A 15,393-nucleotide genomic window follows, 5' to 3' on the forward strand; every position below is an offset into this window, starting at 1 on the left:
GCTAATTTTTTGTATTTTTAGTAGAGACGGGGTTTCACTGTGTTGGCCAGGATGGTCTCGATCTCCTGACCTCGTGATCCGCCCGCCTCGGCCTCCCAAAGTGCTGGGATTACAGGCGTGAGCCACCGCGCCCGGCCTGAAAAGTACTAAATCTCAATTGTCATTCCCAAAGCTGAGCAAGACTTAAGTAGTAGAAATCTTCCTCAAATACCCATAGGCAGGTAGTAAAAAAAAAGCAAGCTGCATGACCTCTGCAGTCCCTGACAAATTTAAGATTATTTGATTCTCATTTATTGATCCTAAATATCCAACTGAGAGGCTGTATTTCAAGACACTGATTGCTAGGTCTAGAATTCTTTAAAAATTATTCTCAGCAATAAGGATATAGCTGTAAAAACAGAGACAGAAGCCTGGGCAACATAGTAAGACCCTGTCTCTAAAAAATGTAAAAAAAAAATTAGCCAGACGTGGTGGTGCATGCCTGTGGTCTACTCTGGAGACTGAGATGGGAGGATTGCTTGAGCCTGGGAGGTCAAGATCATAACACTGTATTCCAGTCTGGGTGACAGAATGAGATCCTGTCTCAAACATAATAATAAAATAAAATAAAAATAGAAAGAGAAATTACTAACCAAATGGAGTTTATATCATTCTAATGGACTATGGGTTGGGAGACAAATGATAAACAAGCTATTTTAGATAAGAGTGTCCAGAGAAGGTACCAAGAGACCAGGAAGTGGCAAAATTAAAGAAACATCATGCTAGGCTCTGCAGTTATTGGTACTAGTCAATGGGGCCTTAGAGTAATTTTTGACACTAACTTGTTTACACTTTGAAGATCTATTAGATCTATTCCTTTCTGAGTGTCCTACTATCTAAATTCCCCCATATACATTGTTTCTAACTCCTCCCGCTTCTTCACTGGTTTCCAGCTTTCCTCTCCTCTGGGCATATACAAATGACTAAAATTTTCCCTTTTCAAAAACCATCAACAAATCTGTTAAGAAGCATATGTCAGTTTTCTGTCATCTATCTAATTTTTGTTCCTGTTTTATCTCTCTCAAGTCTACTGCTAAACTATTCTAACCATTCATTAGAGTCTCTCTTCTTCATTCCTTCAGTAAACCAGAATAATCTCTTTTTATATTTACCAAGCACCCTTCCTCTCCTCATTTAAAAATCCCGATTTTCTTTTTCCTCCATGAAATTTTTCCTAACTTAGTAGCAATAAGGTTAAGCATTAACATATTAGCAATTATACAATTACAGCCAGGATTTGAAAGTTATATCATAAAACAGTAAAATATGGAGAAAAGGATTACAACTAGATTTTACATGTTTTATATTCAAATTGGTTTATCAATGTTTATATTTCTCTTTAGCTTGACTACAAGACCTCAAGACACAGACTATTTTTTTGAGCTATATTTCATGATTTCTAGCACAGGCCCTAATTAACATTAGATGTCTTGATAGGCTTCAGATCCAAATGATGGAGATAATTGTCTGCCATTATGGAGTCAATATATAAGAATCACAAATACCTCCATGCGGTATTATTTCCTCGCAAAGAACCCTAAAGACCAATATTTGCTTTAAAAAATGTAGCTCTTAAGTAAAGTCTTGGTGGATACTCTGGGCACACTGCCTATGTAGTAGCCCTGCTCTGTAAGGAGCAGTTAAAAAAATTAATTAAAAAAAAAAGGCTATCACTCATAGCAAAAAAATATTTTTAGAAGTCCAATGAGGCTGAATGTTCTTTATGACCACCATATGTATATCTTCCAACCTAAACCATTTCCCTCTAGGATACACTTTCAGTAGTTATCACTTCAAATTTAAGCAATACTTTGTACCTACGGTTCTCAATTAATCATATTCAGTAGAATATTTTTTCCCAATTTTAAAGATAAATAATATCAGAAATATGAAATCACTCATTCAATATTTCAAAGTAAAGTAGTATTGGAGCTAGTAAGATCCAGAACTCCTATTTTTGTTTTGGACAACTCTTGTATATTTAAATATTTACTATTCTTAAATATTAACTATTACTATTGTATATTTAAATATTTATATAGTATAAATGATATACAAAAGAAAGCATTTAAGCTCTAGGGTTTGATCATATTGAAATAAATATAAATCTGCTTACTTTATGCAAGGAGCATATGAGAAATATCCAAATGTTTTATAACATTTTCCTTTAACTGTAATAAATGACTATGCTGGAAAAAAACAATTATAGTGCAGGGTCTCAGGGAACATTAATCTTATTTCAAGTAAAAGCATTTTATCTTTTTATAGCTGATTTAATAATCTGTGAGTGACTAGATGAAATACCATACACAAATGTGCCTGGCATAGGGGAGGTACTCTGTGCACATGATCAGATCTAAATGTAGAATCTATTCTTTATGGATAAGTCACATGATCCAGGATTTCTTCTGCTCAGACACCCAGATCCCATGATGGAATCCAGTGGTGATTACAGTTAGATACCAAATCAATAAACATCCAAACGTTTTCAGTGTTTCTCACTACTATGTGTGTCTGAGCCAACTTTAAAACAAATAGATACTTTTTCTTATACAGTCATGCATCACTTAATGATGACCATACATTTTGAGAAATGCATCATTAGGCAATTTTGTCATTATGGAAACACAGAGTGTACTTACACAAACCTAGATGGTATAGCCTACTACCCACCAAGGCTATATCGTAGCGCCTATTGCTCCAAGGCTACAACCTGTACAGCATGTTACTGCACTGAATACTGTAGGCAATTGTACCACCATGGTAAGTATTTGCACATCTAAACATAGCTAAACATAGAAAAGGTACAGTAAAAATATAATAGTATAATTTCTTGGGACCCTGCCATAAATATGGTCCATAATTGACTGAAATGTCACTGTGGGACACATGACTGTATATATTTATCATAAATGATAGTAGTTTGCAGTTAGTTTCTGTAACACCTACATTCTATCTGGGTCAAGTTCATTTAAAAAAATACACTCATGCATCACTTAATAACTTTTGGCTTACATAAATTCAAAGATGGCTGGCATCTTAGATTAATTAATTAATTAATTTATTTATTTAAAGACAGGGTCTCACTCTGTTACCCAGGGTGGAGTGCAGTGGCATGATCATGGCTCACTGCAGCCTTGACCTCTTGGGCTCGAGTGATCCCCACTTCTCAGTCTCCTGAGTAGCTGGGATTACAGGCACACACCACCACACCTGGATGTTTTTATTTTTTGCAGAGACAGGGTCCTACTATGTTGCCCAGGCTGCTCTCGAACTCCAGGGCTCAAGTGATTCTACTGTCTTGGCCTCCAAGGTGCTAGGATTACAGGTGTGAGCCACCGCGCCTAGCCTATAATGCTTTAATACTCTAGTTAGGGTCAATCCAAGTGGAGTTTTGTCAAAATATTTTTTACCTAAATAAACATGGACTTTAACAGATGACAGCAAATAGTGTTTTCATTTGTTTGAGATGGACCTGCTCTGTTGCCCAGGCTGGAGTAGAGCAGCGTGATCACGACTCTGTGCAGCCTTGACCTCCCAGGCTCAAGTGATTCTCCTGCCTCAACCTCCCAAGTAGCTGGGACTACAGGTGCATGCCACCACACCTGGCTAATTAAAAAACTGTTTTTGTAGACACAAGGTCTCACTATGTTGCCCAGGCTGATCTTGAACTCCTGGGCTCAAGTGATCCTCCTGCCTCAGCCTCCCAAAGTGCTGGGATTATAGCCATAAGCCACCATCTTTAATAGTTAATTTTTTTTAATTACCAAGTAAAATATGCAACAGAAACTCATCCTCACTTCTCAAAATTGTGTTTCACTTTTTTTTTTAAAGAGATGGAGTCTTGCTATGTTGCCCGGGCTGGCCTTGAACTCCTGGGCTCAAGGTATCCTCCTGCCTCAGTCTACCGAGTAGGTAGGACTACAGGACTACAGGCATGTGCCATGTGTTTCATCTTTTAAATTCAGGGATGCAGTGAAGCATGTGATCATGAGGGATAAGGAATATAAGAAGGGTCAGATTTTTTTTTTTTTTTTTTTTTTTTTAGTGTGTGTTTTAAGCAGCCAAGTTTTTTTTTGGTGGCGGGGGGGAGGGTTTTTTTTTTGAGCCAGACTCTTGCTCTGTCACCTGGATGGAGTGCAGTGGTGCAGTCATGGCTCACTGCAGCCTCGACCTTTCAGGTTCAAGTGACCCTCTTGCCTTGGCCTCTGAAGTACTTAGGACCACCAGTGCAAGCCCAGCTAATTTTTAATTATTTTTTGGAGATGGGATCTCGCTGTGTTATCCAGTCTGGTCTGAACTACTGGTCTCCAGCGATCCTCCCGCCTTGGACTCCCAAAGAGGCCCCCCATGGCAAAACATTTACTGGAATATGTCCTGTCGTAACAAAGAATGACCCACACATAGAGTATGTTATGAGTCTTGGAAATCGGTCAAGTTCTCTCAATTGTACTTCTGCAATATTCCTCATATCTACTCTGTTTTCTCATTCTGTTAATGAACCCCTTGCTTCCAGTTTCCTGTTTTGTCATGATAGTGGTTTACTACATTCCTTACAAGTCACCTCCTGTTCTCAATCTCTGTCAAGACAACTGTTTTCACCAGTTGTGAACAAGTAATAATTCTAAAAGTTAAACATATGTTTAAACAGTCAAATCTGTATCTATCTGCAATTATCTATAATAGTGTAATTCCCCTTCATGTATTTTCATATGCTTGAATGGGATGGAATTCACTGCAGAAAAGCCTAGGGCCCAGGAATTGTACATATCCCTGCACATGTGTATGTCTATCATTTGTGAAGCACAAGAAAAATGACTGAGAATAATATAGCCTTGGGGAAAAAAGTCCAAATCCCAGATTGGCCTCAACACAGCTTTCTGGCTTCTTTTTCACCCTCACTCCCACAAAATGGGCTCATTCAGTGGGCCATTCACCATTCCCAAATCATGCCATACACTTTTGTGCCTCTGGGTCTCTGAATATCCTAGCCCTCCCTTCCCCATTAATCGTAACAATGAACATTCTTACTTTAAGATACACTATTCTTATAAAGCTTCCAGAATTCTCCAGGCAGAGCCAATACCTGCATCGTACTCCTTGATCATACTATAGTAGAATTACTCCTATGTCCACTCCTCCTTCCCACCACTCATGAACTCCAAAACTTAAGGCACTGTGCCTTCTTCAAATAGCTTCTTATCTTAGCACATTGCTTGGCTAACAGTGTTATATCCATGGTAGTTTGAATGGAGATAGAAAAAAAATAACAGCAACAAAACATCTGGTTCTAAAGGATATTAAAGAACCCTCCAGTTGTTTATAAGACTTGCTCATTTAAGCTACTGCATGAACCTCTAATTTAAAAGGCCGTCAAGGCAGGAAGTCTTGAAATTTCCATTAGTAACACTTTTCTGTATCAAATAGTCCTTGTTAAAAGTTTTCTTTTACAAAGAAATTCTCATGAAATTCTGCAAAAAGGATGCTCAAATTGCCAAAATATGAGTTTCACAATACCTATTAAGGGTCCTCTAAAAGGCATTATAATCTAATTAACAACATGTTTTACCAGACATTCCCAATGTGTCTATCTTAAACTGATTTAATGATTAGATAGCAGTATTCTTGCTGGTTTTCTTTTCCTCTAAACTCAAATAATTCCTTCATATATTTTCTATTTCCTATTTGCTTCTGACACTTTATTAGTTTATGGTCTACAGTATGGATTAGATCCCCAACTGCAATATACAAAACTCTTTGATTATCTTAAACGCCCCTAAATCTCTAAGGAATCTGCAAATTTCTCTTTCTACTAATAAGAAAGATGGCAAAATTCTCTACATTCCCCATAAATAGGTATCATACTTGATAACTGAGACTTCCCCAAATGTCCTTGCTTCATGGGTCTGAAGACCTGTTACTACTTGCACAGCAGTGGAGTTCCTTCATTTCGGTAAGTGTGTACTTAAATACTCTTTAGCACATCCAGTAAATTCTGAAGAACTCCAAGAAGTCTCTGGCAGATGAGGCAGGAAACCTATGGGAAAGCATTTGGAGAAGCTCTATAACATGAAGTAACAGGAAAGAGTGGGGGAGGTGCCGCAAATTCTGGGAAACTATATGCACTCTAGAAAGCAGTGGGAACATAAGTAGATAAATTATCTTTTTGGGAGGTAGGAGTTGAGAGTGAAGTAGAAGGCTATGAAAAAAGTTTCAGATTCCCAGAGGGGTAAATGTTGAAGTGAAATGAAATGAATCAGAATACCCTGATTTCTATACCTCACAGTTTTGAAATGCTTCATGGTCTATGAACAGATCTTTTATAAGGTTAGACCTACAACTTTTCAACAGATAAAAATAGCTGATCGCCATCTTAAATATGAACCTGTAAAATAGTGTCCATTTTAAAATATTCTATTTCTTCCAAGTATAGAGAAGAAAAGCAAATATGCATGAAAATACACAAGTTATTTCATAATAATTAACTTTATCAAATCAGGAGCTTACTAGGTTTGCATTACAAATTGACTCTCAAGGGTTATATTAAATTTATATTAACATATTCAATAATATATATTGAGCATTATATTGGTTATATGCAAGATGGGATCACAAAGAATGAGTACAGACCCTTGTCCTCAAGAAGCTCACACTCTAGTAAAGGATTGGGCACTTTTGGTTTTAGACACGTGTGTTCAATTTTTAACAATATTTAGACCAGCATTTTCAGTATTTTCCTTGGAACACCAATCCTAGTAAAAAGGTAGGTTGATTTAGAAAATAGAATATCCCCAGAGGATAACATAGGAGGACATTAAAGGCACTGAGAAGTCTTGTAGTAAAGAACTAACTTGGCTTAACTTGGCGTTTCTCAAAGTTATGTAACTGCATATATATATATTTAACCCAACACCTATAAACAGATCATGGCACATTTTGGGAAATACTGGTTTGGACACGCAATTTAAAAGATGCATTTTTAAATGTTTCCAAAGGCACTGAAAACACAAACTTTTAACACCTTTCACATTTTTGGAATACAAAAGAACAAGTTAGTAAATTCATTGGGAAAGTATTCTGAAATAATTTGAGGCATGGGGTTAAGGGATACGGAGAGAATAACAAATAGAATAGCTTCTAAAACCACAACTATCTATAACTGTAAGTTATGCTTTATAAAGACTAAAAATGGCCCTAAAATTTTTGAAACAGATGACTGACATATATAATTTTATTAAAATCTGTTTTATCTGAATATAGACTGTTTCAAAAAAATATCTTAATCGGAGATAAATTTTACTTCTATTCTTAATTACATGTAGAGGCAAGACATTATATGCTCCGTATTCCATTTGTTAGCATTATCTTTCTGTCCTTCTTTTCTTTATTTTCTGATACAGGGCCTTGCTGTGTCATCCAAGCTGGAGTGCAGTGGTGCCATCACAGCTCACTGTAGCCCTGGACTCCTGGGCTCAAGCAATCCTCCCGCCTCAGTCTACTGAGTAGCTGGGACTACAGCTGCGAGCCACCAGGAATGGCTGATCTTTCCGTAGAGATTGGGGTCTTGCTTTGTCACTCAGGCTGGTCTTGAACTCCTGGCCTCAAGCAATCCTCCTACCTCAGTTTCCCCAAGTTTGGGATTACAGGGATGAGCCAGTACGCCTGGCCCTTTCTGTCCTTTTCTGAATTTTAAGTTTGTACCTACTCTTCTCTCTTGATGCTAGCTAATGGAAATCTGATATTTAGACACTTCTAATTGCTGTTTTCTTAAAATAAAAACAAACAGCAATATCCAAAGGGGAAAATGTTCCCTCTTCCCTAAAGCTGCAGAAAAGCAAATAGAATTCTATTCTATATCATAAAACTGGGTCTAAAAATATTATTTCAAGTAAAATAGTCTTCCTAGACACCTGGATTTCAGTGTTGCTATATTCTGTGAAAAATAACATAAGTTTAAAGTCTATAATTCTGATTAGTTGTCTGATTGAATAATTTGCTGTCTTGTTAGTAATATTTAAAATAACATTCTGATTCCTAAAAGTTGCCTTTGCAAATTTGTTAAACTGAGAAAAAAAGATTCATGGCACAACCCCTTTCTTGCAAATATTTGGTCACACACGTATTTTGTTATGTATTATTTATTATTGAAAGAGTTTTGTTAAATCTCGTTTAAATTAGTAATGGTGCTATGACCAAAACAAAACACTGTATAATATTGAAGAGGGAACTGGCAGCTTGGAGAAAAAAACCAAATTGGCTTCTAGACATGCAGTCTGTTCTTAAGAAGAAGCTGTAAAAAAATTTTGCTTTCTCCATATTCTTCCTAGGTGGCAGAAAGTGCTGTCCTCACCTGAGATGATACTTTAACTTCCGAAAAGTCATAAATGACTGATGCTCCTCAAGCTTTTGGTTAGTTCTTGACTGTAGACAACTGTAGAAACAATAAAGATTCCTCGCTTCTGGAGGAGCTAAAATATCTAGTCCTTAGTCTCCTCTGCTGTGGATATTACAAAATACTGTTATCGTTACTAAACTAAGGCTGTGGTGATTTCATGTTTTCATTTTTAATTTTATTCTTAGTAGAGACAAGGTCTTGCTATGTTGCTCAGGCTGGTCTCAAACTCCTGGGTTCAAGGGATCTTCCCACCTGAGCCTACCAAAGTGCTAGGATTATACAGACATAGGCATAAGCCACTGTGCCTGGCCCATGTGGTGACTTCTTCACAGACATTGTTGCTCTTATATTTATTAACTGATTTCCTCTAACTCATTCACTTGTTACTATTAAGATCAGGTCACAAACTAAACAAATAAGAGAATTAATGTAATAAATAAAATCATCCCTCCTGGGAGCTCTCTGTAAATATTCAGGTTAATATCATATATGTGTTGTTCATAAGTTTTAGTGATTATGTATACTTTTGTAGGATGGGTAGAAAACATACTTATTTGAAAGCTGAAACAATGAGTATTGGCAAAAGTCTTTATTGTTAGATTTGGAATAGCATTTTGCCTATTTATAATAACCAGGGAATACACTTTATAAGACAGATTGTAAAAGTAGTTTATAACACCTTGAGATTTTGTAAAGCATTTGCTACCTCTCCATCTAGAAATAATAGGCAAAGTGTAACACCAAGATGGGATTCTAAAGACACTGAAGTGGCCAGGCACACTGTTCATTTTTCTTAAGAAATCTTCAGCAGCAAGGATTGGATTTTGCAGGTTCATTAGTGGAAGACAGAGCCTGAAACTCACCTGCAGGGGCCCTTTTCAAGTCCTCCTGAGTACTTGTCAGGTACAAAGGTCCTCTGTCTTGAATCTATGCTTTATGTTTAAGGTGTTCATCTTATCTATCTATCAAACAATTTCTTATTACTAATCTTTGGTTTCTCGCAGTGTCTAGGACCTTCCTACTTGAGTCACCAGACTAGTAGTAGAGCTTACAAATAGCTTCTGGTAGTGTTGAGACTATCTAGACAGCTGGTCGACCCCCTGTCCTAACCCTGGCTTGTAAGGAAAATTCAACCCCATGTTTTAGACATGTCCAAAAAACTTTCCAGATATGCTCCAAATGAGTCCATCATGAAGCAACTAAAATTTTCAGAAGATAGCATTTAACTTGTCCATCTGTCAGTAAGGTCTTGCCTCTGACCTCATTTGACGGTTCCTAACTAGTAATTTGTCTCCCTTAAATACAGTCTAATTTTACTTTCATACATTGAGGATTGGCCTTGGCCACTTCTGAACTGGGTCCAAAGACTGTATTAGTTTAAGGAAGATCTACTGATCTGAAAATCTTTCTGGAGGGAATCTATTTAGTCACTTTCTTTCTGGAAAATAAATCCTTACCTGAGACCTGTCACTCAAAACAAGAGAAAGCAGGACTGCTAATTTCTTTCATAAACAAAAAGACTGGCAAATGATCACCACTAGAATGACAGGTGCATGACATTAAGCAAGCACTGCGAGGGTTGCTTCTTGTTACCTTAGTTTGGGCTATTATAACAAAATACCATAGACTGGGTAGCTTATAATTTAATAAATTTATATCTCTCAGTTCTGGAGTCTGGGAAGTCCAAGATTAAGGCGTTGGCAGATTTGGTGTCTGGTGAGGTCCTGCTTCCTATATAATGGTCTTTTTGCTGTAACCTCACAAGGCAGAAGGGGCAAACCAGTTATCTGGGGTCTCTTTTATAAGGGTACTAATTCATTAGGGTTCTGCCCTCATGATCTAATCACCTCTTAGAGGTTCCATTTCCTAATGCCTTGATAGTTAGGATTTCAACATTCAGACCACAGCACTACCCTACTCTTCCTGAACTTTCTGGCTTTGTTATTGAGTCTGAATTATAACCTGAGAAGTGTCTACCATCAAAGGCTAACTAAAATTAACTTTACTAAAAATAATGGACTGTACCTAGTTATTACTCTTACATTCTTGGCTATGGAAACTCAAAAGTTACAATAACAATACATTCCATAAATGCTGGATCTGTTGTTAATTACAAGACACTAAAGGAGAAACTCCTACCATACCAGTGCCTTTACCTGAATAACATGCACGATGTTTGGACAGCTGGAGGTAAAAGCCTTTAATGTTCAGAGTATGGCACTCGTTTGTCACAATAAAATTTTTGGGAAATTACAGAGGTAACTGGTTTACATTTAGCAAGTGATATCCCTGAATTCTCGTACTGTGTTAATGGAAACTGAGCTGCTTATCCTAGGCTGCACTAAAATGCTACCTGGCACTTTGATTCTGGGTGAAACCTCCAGCTTTAACTTGTGACTTCAAGAAACAAAATATGGACCAAGTGCCCTGGCTCACGCTTGTAGTCCCAGCATTTTGGGAGGCCAAGGTGAGAGGACTGGTTGAGCTCAGGAGTTCAAGACCAGCCTAGGCAACACAGCAAGACGGTGTCTCTACAAAAATAAAAATAAAAAAATTAACTGGGTGTGGGGCTGCATGCCTGTAGTCTCAGCTACTCAGAAGGCTGAGGCGGGAGGATCGCTTGAGCCTGGGTAGGTCAAGGCTACAGTGAGCTATGATTGAGCCACTGCACTCCAGCCTGGGTGACACAGCCAGAACCCCTCCCTCTAAAAAAAAAAAGAAAGTATGTTTAAGACACCTATATCATCTGCTGAGCTCACGTTCAGTCATACATATCTGGTCTGGCTTTTTTTTTTTTTTTTTTAATCTTCCTATACTTCCTGGGGGGGAACAGTCATAACAATCTGATTAAGTGAGGTTACGCACAATATAGAAAGACCAAAAACTATTGAAATAAGGTAACAATGGGACAACTTCTCTAAATCTGCTTACTACTGAAAGGATGGCCATGACACTAAGGTCCTATAGAATCACATAGCTTAGCCAGCAAAGGAAGGGTATGTGCTCCTATCAGCAAGGAATGATACCCCTATATTCCTGGCAATTCATATCAAAAATAATTTGCCAAGCTACACCAGATGGAGCTAGGACCTTTTTTTTTTTTTTACATAGGTGGGTAGCCTTCTATAGGCCCTTTAGCAGTTAGTTATAAATTGTACAAGGTATTATTGTGAGGCTAAAAAAATGTTAGTCTATTATGTGTGTAGCAGTAATATTGATAAAATGTTACATAAGTTGTAGCCTTAAAAGACTCATTTGATGTGTCTTACTTGGTTATTAAGTATCGCACACTGGCAAATAATATTTAAGAATAAGTGACAAGAAAGTTCATGCAGATTCTTTATTTAAATCCAATTTTATTTTTTAAAAAATACAGAGAGGGTCTTGCTATGTTGCTCAGGCTGGTCTCGAACTCCTGGTCTCAAGGGATGATCCTGCCTCGGCCTCCCAAAGTGCTGAGATTATAGGCACGAGTGACCCCACCCCACCTCATGCAGATTCTAATTTAAGATAAAATATCACCTGAGAAGTCCCAGACCCTATATTTGAACTCAGTTTTCCAATTTCCCTGAAGAAGGGCCTTTTAGCTTACTCTATTTTTATTTTGCTGATTTTCCACCACTTTTACAGATCAATGATTTCTGTTGAAACTTTTATATACTACTCCTTAAATTAGAAACAATTCAGATAAATTTATGGTTTTATGCATATTTGCTTAGCAACTAACTTGATTCTGAAAATTGGATTTTTTTAGCAAGATAGAAAGAATGTTTAGTAGAAAAAGCACTGATTTGGGAGCCAGGAGGCTTAAAGTCTTTATTATACTTTAAGAATGAGCTAAATGTGTAACTTAAATCAAGTGCATCGGCTTAATTATTGGAACCTGAGTAAAGCATATGTTTTCTCTCAAATACACCCTTTCCCTTCAGTTCAGTAGGGAGTGGGCCAAAAAGGAAAATCTGAATGCTAACATATATGTAAAACATGATGGGAAACTACCCTCTCCCTTCCACCAAAACAATGCATGGAGTCGTGGATTTTAAATAACAGTAATTATTCATAGGAGACTCTACACCAAAAAGGGCACAGAAATAATTCATGTATTACTAATACCCACTGAACAATTGGAATATGCACAGATTAGGGCAAAACTAGCATTTTTTTTTAAAGGTTATGCCACACTGCAGTCTGAAGTAGTATCTTTAAAGTTCAAATTACACATTGGGCCCACAGATAATACATAAAAACTGATTTGGGATAAATTAGCCCTATGGATGATCTCTACAAAAGCAAGGTCTGGGCCAACACCTACATACACTCGCCAGAAACTGCAGCAAATACAGGCAGAGGAAGTAAGCACAAAGGAGAACAGGAAGATGGCAGTGTAACCTGGCTACACCATTGGAAACATTCTGATGAATGTCATCCATGAACACAAGCACACAGTACTACTCACAAAAAGGTAACAAATTCATATACATCCCCAGGCATTCCCAATTAGTGAAGAATTATATTTGAAGCCTACTTTAAATTAATATGGGCTGACCATGGTGACTCACGCCTGTAATCCCAGCAATTTAGAAGGCCAAGACGGGCCGATGGCTTGGGCATGCAGATTGCTTGAGCTCAGGAGTTCAAGACCAGCCTGGGCAGCATAGCGAGACCCGTCTCTACAAAAAATACAAAAATTAGCCAGGTGTGGTATGGTGCATGCACCTGTAGTCCTAGCTATTCAGGAGGTTGAGGTGCGAGTGTTGCTTGAGCCCAGGGGACAGAGGTTGCAGTGAGCTGAGATTGCGCTACTGCACCCCAGCCTGGGCAACACAGTGGGACTCCGCCTCAAAAATAAATAAATACATACATTAATTAATGTAATCCCCCATCCATCCATTTTCAATACATGGCAAACCAAAAAAACAGTTACATGCATTTAATCTAAATTTTTCTGTAAGAATATATTGTATGTAGTTCTTTAGAAATAGATTTTTGCTTATTTGCCACAATTTTTTTAATTTGATGAACTGAAGTGGTATTCCTTAACTAAAATTTCAAAATGTTTTTCCCTATAGGCCAACAACCTACAAAATAAAATGCTGCACATGAAGCAATCCTCCAAACTTACTATCTGTCATTAGCAAATAGAGCTTTAACCTTTTGGGCATCACAGGGTCTTTAAGATGCCCATGCCTGCTGAGAACTTCTCCCTAGAAAAATGCAGTAAACACATCCTGTTTCATAGGGCTCATGGACTTGTTGAACACTATACATAGGCCACAAGTAGAATATATTGTCTAGCTGGGAATATACTATTATTTCAAAAGTCTCCTAGGAATTGGCAGCAAGAAGTGTATGTGCAATGGGTACAAATCCACCCAGGGTTTTGCAGTTGTGATATTACTACTATTTTTGGTGGCCTCAACTTTAATGGAGCAGAAAAACAACTGAGGTTAGCAAATAGCAGTATAAAGGATGGATTCAGCTCATTGGGAAGAAAAAAAATTCCTGCATACCCTAAAGAAAAAGAAGCTTCTTTTCAGTTTCCAGAGAACCAGAAGGACCATCATTTAACTTCTGATTAACTTTGAGTATGATAAGTAGGAAATGTCTTTAAGTGGGGTTAAAATTAATAGACATTAGAAACAGAAACTACACTCTTATTTAAGCTATCAGTAATCATTAATGGCTAAATGTTATTAGTATTGTTAATGAGAGGGAAATTCAGTTATAAAAATATAGCACAATACTCTAAAAATTTCATCTTCGTTTAAAATACTTGGAGGCAGTGTAGTTAAATGCAAAATATTATGTCAGTTATTTTGTACACCTGAAGGACTGTTTATAAATGTTTCTCATGTACATTATCACACAAAGATTATTCTGGAATACTTGAGTTCTACATACTACAAATCACGTTAAAGCACCTTTAAAAAATTGTTTACACTGAACTGTTGGATAGAATTTCCCTTAATGTATAGCAATAAGCTTCAACAATTTACAGTGGCTCAGGTTGAATATCTATTTTGATGCTATATATGAAGAGTTTGATATGTTTTCAGAGAAAAGCAAAAGCTAAATAATTATTAAGTCAACACTACTGACTCATGTAGTTATTAAGGAAAACTATACTTTTATGAAACCTAATTATTACACAGTTTTGCATTTCAGCTTAATTCCTATTTTATTGTTTTGCCAACAAGACTGCCAACTCCTTAAGCATTACAGCTAGTCAAGAATTAAATCTGCATTAAATACAGAATTAATTTGTCTTTAGGGTTTAATTTTTTTTAATTAATAGCAAAGTGCCATGTCAAGAAGAGTCAATGTACCAAAAAATTAAAACAGAAAATCAAAATTCATTAAAACAATTTGTTTGCTCAGTAGTATATTTTTTTACATTCACTGAACATTCCCTTGCCTTTCCCATAATTAAAAAGTTAATTATTGGAATCATATTTTTTGTAGATCCCAGTTTTCAAACAATGTGATTTAAATGCTTGTTAACATTATTACAACACTTTGAGTAACACTGATCCTAACACTTAAGTGATGCTGTTTTGTACATAATTAAATTTGTTACCATTCTAAACAGAATTTTAAATTTAACTCTGTGGTAAAGACCCTGCTTAAATATTAAAACTTAGGAACCCTTCAGTCTGAATATTTTTATAACTTTTTTGTTTTAAGAGATAGAGCCTTGAACTCCTCGGCTCAAGGGGTTCTCCTGCCTCAGCCTCCTGAGTAGCTGGGACTACAGGTGTGTACCACTGTGCCTAGCTTCATTATAACCTTTTAAAGGTAGCAGTTAAGTTTCTTGAGGATCAAGTCATTCGCCCTCCCCCCATCTCTTGTCCAAATACGCAAGAAATATTTACTCAGTGATTTAGTAATCTACATTTAGTTACGAATATATTTATTACTAAATATAGATTACCATTAATAGTTCCTTGGTTTAGTATGTT

Source organism: Hylobates moloch, unplaced genomic scaffold (genome assembly GCF_009828535.3).
Source record: "Hylobates moloch isolate HMO894 unplaced genomic scaffold, HMol_V3 SCAFFOLD_13, whole genome shotgun sequence".
NCBI classification, from domain to species: domain Eukaryota; kingdom Metazoa; phylum Chordata; class Mammalia; order Primates; family Hylobatidae; genus Hylobates; species Hylobates moloch.